Raw genomic sequence first — 10,000 nt, 5'->3', positions numbered from 1 at the left:
CATGGTTTGGCATGCGCTGGAGAGTGGAAATGAACATGGTTTGGCATGCGCTGGAGAGCGGAAATGAACATGGTTTGGCATGCGCTGGAGAGTGGAAATGAACATGGTTTGGCATGTGCTGGAGAGTGGAAATGAACATGTTTTGGCATGCCCTGGAGAGTGGAAATGAACATGGTTTGGCATGCGCTGGAGAGTGGAAATGAACATGGCTTGGCATGCGCTGGAGAGTGGAAATGAACATGGCTTGGCATGCGCTGGAGAGTGGAAATGAACATGGCTTGGCATGCGCTGGAGAGTGGAAATTAACATGGTTTGGCATGCGCTGGAGAGTGGAAATGAACATGGCTTGGCATGCGCTGGAGAGTGGAAATGAACATGGCTTGGCATGCGCTGGAGAGTGGAAATGAACATGGTTTGGCATGCGCTGGAGAGTGGAAATGAACATGGCTTGGCATGCGCTGGAGAGTGGAAATGAACATGGTTTGGCATGCGCTGGAGAGTGGAAATGAACATGGCTTGGCATGCGCTGGAGAGTGGAAATGAACATGGCTTGGCATGCGCTGGAGAGTGGAAATGAACATGGCTTGGCATGCGCTGGAGAGTGGAAATGAACATGGTTTGGCATGCGCTGGAGAGTGGAAATGAACATGGTTTGGCATGCGCTGGAGAGTGGAAATGAACATGGTTTGGCATGCCCTGGAGAGTGGAAATGAACATGGCTTGGCATGCGCTGGAGAGTGGAAATGAACATGGCTTGGCATGCCCTGGAGAGTGGAAATGAACATGGTTTGGCATGCCCTGGAGAGTGGAAATGAACATGGTTTGGCATGCGCTGGAGAGTGGAAATGAACATGGTTTGGCATGCCCTGGAGAGTGGAAATGAACATGGTTTGGCATGCGCTGGAGAGTGGAAATGAACATGGTTTGGCATGCCCTGGAGAGTGGAAATGAACATGGCTTGGCATGCGCTGGAGAGTGGAAATGAACATGGCTTGGCATGCGCTGGAGAGTGGAAATGAACATGGTTTGGCATGCGCTGGAGAGTGGAAATGAACATGGCTTGGCATGCGCTGGAGAGCGGAAATGAACATGGTTTGGCATGCGCTGGAGAGTGGAAATGAACATGGTTTGGCATGCGCTGGAGAGTGGAAATGAACATGGTTTGGCATGCCCTGGAGAGTGGAAATGAACATGGCTTGGCATGCGCTGGAGAGTGGAAATGAACATGGCTTGGCATGTGCTGGAGAGTGGAAATGAACATGGCTCGCTCCCTTAAAAAGCATTGGTGTTAGAAATAACATCAAGTGACCATGTAAATATTTAGAATATTTAAATATTTAGATATTTACAGTATCTGTCACATACCTATAGCACTGGCCAATGGGCGTTTGGTCAAGCAGTAGTGTAGTGTCTGACTCAACTATAATCCAAGGTGGCGCAGCGGTCTAAGGCACTGCATCCCAGTGCTAGAGGCGTCACTACAGACCCTCGTTTTATCCCGGGCTGTATCACAACCAGCCATGATTGGTAGTCCCATAGGCCGGTGCACAATTGGCCCAGCGTCGTCCAGGTTAGGGTTTGGCCAGGGTAGGCCGTTATTGTAATATAAGAATTTGTTCTTATCTGACTTGCCTAGTTAAATAAAGGTAAAACATTGTAAAACACTCCAGAACGTACTGTAGTATTGGGATGTGGTTGTATGAGCTCAAAGTAGTTGAACTAACAGTGACACTGGGTGTGTACTGTACATTTAGTTGAACTAACAGTGACACTGGGTATGTACTGTACATTTAGTTGAACTAACAGTGACACTGGGTATGTACTGTACATTTAGTTGAACTAACAGTGACACTGGGTATGTACTGTACATTTAGTTGAACTAACAGTGACACTGGGTATGTACTGTACATTTAGTTGAACTACCAGTGACACTGGGTATGTACTGTACATTTAGTTGAACTAACAGTGACACTGGGTATGTACTGTACATTTAGTTGAACTAACAGTGACACTGGGTGTGTACTGTACATTTAGTTGAACTAACAGTGACACTGGGTATGTACTGTACATTTAGTTGAACTAACAGTGACACTGGGTATGTACTGTACATTTAGTTGAACTAACAGTGACACTGGGTATGTACTGTACATTTAGTTGAACTAACAGTGACACTGGGTGTGTACTGTACATTTAGTTGAACTAACAGTGACACTGGGTATGTACTGTACATTTAGTTGAACTCACAGTGATATTGCAGCACAAACGCGTCAGAGTTTTTAACGCGTCAGAGTTTCCATTGAACTTGCCATAGAAATAAAGGCATTTTAATGAATTATATGAAGAGTGCCTTGGTCCTCCTTTCTTTTTGAGACTAACAGTGACATTGGGTTTGTCCTGTACAGTACAGCTGTAGATGCCTGGGATTATTCAGCATATTTCGGAGGGAAAACACCACATTCTATTGAACTTCGGCATAGTATTTCCAGTTTACCTCTAAATAAAATGTCTATCAATTTTAGATACCCAAGACATGTTATCAGGGTTAGATGTTTTCTATCTATTTTAATATGATGTTCAAGACATGTTATCAGGGTTAGATGTTTCCTATCCACTCTTTTTTGTATTGTCTAGGGCCTAGACAATACAAAAAACACATACTTCACCATGTCACACCCTGCCCTAACTAAAATAATAATGAAAACAAAGATAACTAAGGCCAGGGTGTGACAGTTATCAGGGTTAGATGTTTTCTATCTATTTTAATATGATGTTCAAGACATGTTATCAGGGTTAGATGTTTCCTATCTATTTTAATATGATGTTCAAGACATGTTATCAGGGTTAGATGTTTTCTATCTATTTTAATATGATGTTCAAGACATGTTATCAGGGTTAGATGTTTCCTATCTATTTTAATATGATGTTCAAGACATGTTATCAGGGTTAGATGTTTCCTATCTATTTTAATATTATGTTCAAGACATGTTATCAGGGTTAGATGTTTTCTATCTATTTTAATATTATGTTCAAGACATGTTATCAGGGTTAGATGTTTCCTATCTATTTTAATATGATGTTCAAGACATGTTATCAGGGTTAGATGTTTCCTATCTATTTTAATATGATGTTCAAGACATGTTATCAGGGTTAGATGTTTTCTATCTATTTTAATATGATGTTCAAGACATGTTATCAGGGTTAGATGTTTCCTATCTATTTTAATATGATGTTCAAGACATGTTATCAGGGTTAGATGTTTTCTATCTATTTTAATATTATGTTCAAGACATGTTATCAGGGTTAGATGTTTCCTATCTATTTTAATATGATGTTCAAGACATGTTATCAGGGTTAGATGTTTCCTATCTATTTTAATATGATGTTCAAGACATGTTATCAGGGTTAGATGTTTTCTATCTATTTTAATATTATGTTCAAGACATGTTATCAGGGTTAGATGTTTCCTATCTATTTTAATATGATGTTCAAGACATGTTATCAGGGTTAGATGTTTTCTATCTATTTTAATATTATGTTCAAGACATGTTATCAGGGTTAGATGTTTCCTATCTATTTTAATATGATGTTCAAGACATGTTATCAGGGTTAGATGTTTTCTATCTATTTTAATATGATGTTCAAGACATGTTATCAGGGTTAGATGTTTCCTATCTATTTTAATATTATGTTCAAGACATGTTATCAGGGTTAGATGTTTCCTATCTATTTTAATATGATGTTCAAGACATGTTATCAGGGTTAGATGTTTTCTATCTATTTTAATATGATGTTCAAGACATGTTATCAGGGTTAGATGTTTCCTATCTATTTTAATATGATGTTCAAGACATGTTATCAGGGTTAGATGTTTCCTATCTATTTTAATATGATGTTCAAGACATGTTATCAGGGTTAGATGTTTTCTATCTATTTTAATATGATGTTCAAGACATGTTATCAGGGTTAGATGTTTCCTATCTATTTTAATATGATGTTCAAGACATGTTATCAGGGTTAGATGTTTCCTATCTATTTTAATATGATGTTCAAGACATGTTATCAGGGTTAGATGTTTCCTATCTATTTTAATATGATGTTCAAGACATGTTATCAGGGTTAGATGTTTTCCTGACAATGTGACCTGACCAACAATAGTAGATCATTACTAGGCCATGGCTGACCCCATTAGACCATTACTAGGCCATGGCTGACCCCATTAGATCATTACTAGGCCATGGCTGACCCCATTAGACCATTACTAGGCCATGGCTGACCCCATTAGATCCTTACTAGGCCCTGGCTGACCCCATTAGATCATTACTAGGCCATGGCTGACCCCATTAGATCATTACTAGGCCATGGCTGACCCCATTAGATCATTACTAGGCCCTGGCTGACCCCATTAGACCATTACTAGGCCATGGCTGACCCCATTAGACCATTACTAGGCCATGGCTGACCCCATTAGACCATTACTAGGCCCCGGCTGACCCCATTAGACCATTACTAGGCCATGGCTGACCCCATTAGATCATTACTAGGCCATGGCTGACCCCATTAGACCATTACTAGGCCATGGCTGACCCCATTAGATCCTTACTAGGCCCTGGCTGACCCCATTAGATCATTACTAGGCCATGGCTGACCCCATTAGATCATTACTAGGCCATGGCTGACCCCATTATACCATTACTAGGCCATGGCTGACCCCATTAGATCCTTACTAGGCCCTGGCTGACCCCATTAGGCCATTACTAGGCCATGGCTGACCCCATTAGACCATTACTAGGCCATGGCTGACCCCATTAGATCATTACTAGGCCATGGCTGACCCCATTAGACCATTACTAGGCCATGGCTGACCCCATTAGACCATTACTAGGCCCTGGCAGAACCCATTAGACCATTACTAGGCCCTGGCTGACCCCATTAGACCATTACTAGGCCCTAACCCTAGTTGTGTTTGATCGTGTCAAACCCCAGCCATAACTGTCCATATATCATATTATTATTACCATGAGCCACAGTATCTACGTATGTCTATACTGTCTAGAAACCTTCTGTCCTCTACTAGCTACAACCAGTACAAGGCTGTCTTTGTAGCTGCCCACTAATATGGACGAAGCTGAGCCTTATGCAGTGGAAAGAGACATTTATATTGTTGTTGGACAGCGCCAGTCGTCAGCATTCGCTCTGCCTGGGTCTGCCAGTCGCACTTAAGTCACTTCTCCTCTTCCAAGAATTCCCCCTCGCTCGGAACAAAGAGCTCAAACAGTTGGAGTCCGAGTTCCCGACAAAGAAATACTGGGACTTTTGTTTCGACGGGCAGAGTTAGACGTTTTCACAGCATCGTGCTTGTTCCTTTTAAGAGGCTGTTTGACCAAATCTCAGGGTAACTCAATCCAAGCGCGTTATGTTCTCTCTAATAAAGAGCGTCTCGCCAGTAATTCACGGTGGGTCACAGTGACATGTAGGCTACCTGCAGGTCCCATTGAGAAGCTGGCAGAGGAGAGCAGAGCCCTCTGACAGTCATCAGATTGTTGGGCTCTACTGTTTCTCCCTTTCTTTCTTTCTCTCTCTTTATACTCTCTCTTTATACTCTCTCTCTTTATACTCTCTCTCTTTATACTCTCTCTCTTTATACTCTCTCTCTTAATACTCTCTCTCTTCTCTTTATACTCTCTTCTCTTTATACTCTCTCTTCTCTTTATACTCTCTCTTCTCTTTATACTCTCTCTTCTCTTTATACTCTCTCTCTTTATACTCTCTCTCTCTCTTTATACTCTCTCTTTTTATACTCTCTCTCTCTCTTTATACTCTCTCTTTTTATACTCTCTCTTTTTATACTCTCGTTTTTTATAATCTCTCTTTATACTCTCTCTCTCTATACTCTCTCTTCTCTTTATACTCTCTCTTCTCTTTATACTCTCTCTCTTTATACTCTCTCTTCTCTTTATACTCTCTCTCTCTTTATACTCTCTCTCTCTTTATACTCTCTCTTTATACTCTCTCTCTCTTTATACTCTCTCTCTCTTTATACTCTCTCTCTCTTTATACTCTCTATTTTTATACTCTCTCTCTATTTTTATACTCTCTCTCTTTATACTCTCTCTCTCTTTATACTCTCTATTTTTATACTCTCTCACTCTCTCTTTTTATACTCTCTCCCTTTATACTCTCTCTTTATACTCTCTCTCTCTCTTTATACTCTCTCTTTTTATACTCTCTCCCTTTATACTCTCTCTTTATACTCTCTCTCTCTCTTTATACTCTCTCTTTATACTCTCTCTCTCTTTATACTCTCTCTTTATACTCTCTCTCTTTATACCCTCTCTTTTTATACTCTCTCTCTCTTCTCTCTCTCGCTCTTCTCTCTCTACCCCCTCCATCTCTCTTCCCATCAGCTTCCTCTACCTCTCTAGTAGTTTGGGCGCTACAGGCCCTTATTTTTCTGGATGATGATCCAGGGCACCCGGGGCTAAGGACTCTTGGCCTGTGTGTGTAGGTGTTTGTGTAGGTGTGTGTGTGTGTGTGTGTGTGGGTGTGTGTAGGTGTTTGTGTAGGTGTGTGTGTAGGTGTGTATGTGTGTGGGCACTCGTGCGTACGTACGTGTGAACTTGCGTGCAAGAGTGTATGCGTATGTGTTTTTGCGAGCGTGTGTGTGTGTCTGGGCTCTGGACTCGGGATAGAGTCATGCTCTCTCCTCTTTATTAATCTACTGTAAAAGCTCCTAATGAGGAACTGGCAGTTCTGCTTCATTCCTCACAGCTCACTCTGCACACTCACTGCACCAGCATTCCCAACCAAAGGAAAATATCTAAATATGCAGAGAGCGTTTCCACACTGATTCACACATTGATTTTGTTTCCTTTGAGATTTTGGTGTATCTCTACTCAGCACTGGACAACTAAACCTCAGAGCAACACTATGAGTCTGAGGGGAATGTAATATGCCCCAGTGACACACACACACACACACACACACACACACACACACACACACACACACACACACACACACACACACACACACACACACACACACACACACACACACACACACACAGAGAAAGCATGACATAGCACGTTAGTTTATTGTGATCCTTTATTTGTGATTGTGAATAGTGTGTATCAGTCGTTGTGTCTGGAATATGCTTAAAGCCAAAGCGCCAGTGCCAGAAGTACTCCAATGTATCGGCGAGTCGATGAAAGATCAGTCTAAACCAAGCTCATAACAGAGTACATCCACGTTTCACTGTTCACTCATTTGTTTGGGTGGACGGTCACTTTCCCAAAAAATGTCATTTCAGACAATTGAACAAACTCAGAAAAACTGGAATGGACTTTCATTACCATAATATAATCTGAGACTTACCGATTCTCTTTCCATATATAATTACTTTGGTGGGAGTCCAGCGGTGCTTAATTGTTAAAAGGAGTGTCCCAGTACTACGTCCCGAATGGCACACTATTCGCCATATAGTGCACTACTTTAGACCAGGGCCCATAGGGCTTTGATAAATAGCAGTGCACTATGTAGGGAATAGGGTACCATTTGGGATGTAGTTCTAGTGCTGCCAGAGGGAAAAATAGATTTCTCAAACAGCGGAGAATAGCATTATCACTCCACTTGTCTATAAACCTCTCGCCTCGTTAGAACAGAAGACTCGCCCCTCTCAGCCACAGGCTTGGAGAAGAACTATGAAAAAGACAAGTGTCTGAAAAGGCAGCACTTTAGCAGGGGAACACATTTGGCACAAGTTCAACTGAAATGAAAGAGGTCTATCGTGCGCCTATCAGGCTGGATATTGAGGTGTGTGTGTGTGTGTGTGTGTGTGTGTGTGTGTGTGTGTGTGTGTGTGTGTGTGTGTGTGTGTGTGTGTGTGTGTGTGTGTGTGTGTGTGTGTGTGTGTGTGTGTGTGTGTGTGTGTGTGTGTGTTTGTATATTTTTAGCTGTACATGACATTAAACGCTGTGACTATTTAGGAGACATGTGGATGTGCTCAGTACTACTTCACTGCGGCACACTAAAACATACAGTACATTCGTAAAGTATTCAGACCCCTTCCCTTTTTCCACATTTTGTTATGTTACAGCCTTATTCTAAAATGGATTAAAAAAAATGTTCTTCATCAATCTACGCACAATACCCCATAATAAGAAAGTGAAAACAGATTTTTAGACAAAAGAGGATGACGAGGAGGCGCAGTGATAAATCTGACAATGAGGTCTGACAGTCTACCTCTCTCTCTCTCTTTTTCTCTCTCTCTTTTTCACTCTCTCTTTCTCTCGCTCTCTCTCCCTCTCTCTCTCACTCTCCCTCTCTGCCCTGTGCCCCAGTCATGTGACTTCCAGATGGTGAAGATGACCCAGAGTGATGTAACCCCCCCCTTCATCACCATCCTCCCTTTCCCTCCCCCATCACCCTCAGGCACTGCACCCATTCCCCCTCTCCTCCATTCATCACCATCCTCCCTTTCCCTCCCCCATCACCCTCAGGCACTGCACCCAATCCCCCTCTCCCCCTTCATCACCATCCTCCCTTTCCCTCCCCCATCACCCTCAGGCACTGCACCCAATCCCCCTCTCCCCCATTCATCACCATCCTCCCTTTCCCTCCCCCATCACCCTCAGGCACTGCACCCAATCCCCCTCTCCCCCTTCATCACCATCCTCCCTTTCCCTCCCCCATCACCCTCAGGCACTGCACCCAATACCCCTCTCCCCTTCATCACCATCCTCCCTTTCCCTCCCCCATCACCCTCAGGCACTGCACCCAATCCCCCTCTCCCCCCTTCATCACCATCCTCCCTTTCCCTCCCCCATCACCCTCAGGCACTGCACCCAATCCCCCTTTTCCCCCTCCCCCTAAAAAACAGATATAACTTATTTACATAAGTATTCAGACCCTTTGCTATCAGCTCAGGTGCATCCTGTTTCCATTGATCATCCTTGAAATGTTTCTACAACTTGATTGGAGTCCACCTGTGGTCTATTCAATTGATTGGACATGATTTGGAAAGGCAAACACCTGTCTATATAAGGTCCCACAGTTGACAGTGCATGTCAGAGCAAAAAACAAGATTGAACTCTTTGGCCTGAATGCCAAGTGTCACATCTGGATTAAACCTGACACCAGTGAAGCACCATTAAACCTGACATCAGTGAAGCATGGTGGTGGCAGCATCATACTGTGGGGATGTTTTTCAGCGGCAGAAACTGGGAGACTAGTCAGGATCGAGGGCAAGATGAACAGAGCAAAGTACAGAGATCCTTGATGAAAACCTGCTCCAGAGCACTCAGGACCTCAGACTGGGATGAAGGTTCACCTTCCAACAGGACAACGACCCTAAGAACATAGCCAAGACAACGCAGGAGTGGCTTCGGGACAAGTCTTTGAATGTCCTTGAGTGGCCCAGCCAGAGCCCGGACTTGAACACAATCAAAAATCTCTGGAGAGACATCCAACCTGACAGAGCTTGAGAGGATCTGCAGAGAAGAATGGGAGAAACTCCCCAAATACAGGTGTGCCAAGCTTGTAGCGTCATACCCAAGAACACTGGAAATAGTATTCGCTGCCAAAGGGGCTTCAACAAAGTACTGAGTAAATGGTCTGAATAATTATGTAAATGTGATATTTGTGATATATTTGTTATAAATTAGCAAAAATGTCTAAAAACCTGTTTTGCTTTGTCATTATGATGTATTGTGTGTAGATTGATGAGTTAAAAAAATAAATACATTTTAGAATAAGGCTGTAACGTAACAAAATACGTTAAGGGGTCTATATACTTTCCGGATGCACTGTATATACTGCTGTATTTAATGATTGGTTCACAGCATGGTTTATATGTGTGCACCACACAAACACACACACTGTGTTTGTCAGAGCTGCTAGGAGTGCTGGGTGGATGGAGTCAAGCGCAGAGAGCAGGTTTCAAGAACGTGGATTTATTTTACAATACACAGGGAAAACGATCATGCCCTAACACAACGGGCGC

This window comes from Salvelinus namaycush, chromosome 30 (genome assembly GCF_016432855.1).
Source record: "Salvelinus namaycush isolate Seneca chromosome 30, SaNama_1.0, whole genome shotgun sequence".
In the NCBI taxonomy this organism is placed as follows: Eukaryota; Metazoa; Chordata; class Actinopteri; order Salmoniformes; family Salmonidae; genus Salvelinus; species Salvelinus namaycush.
This window is presented reverse-complemented; position numbering follows the sequence as displayed.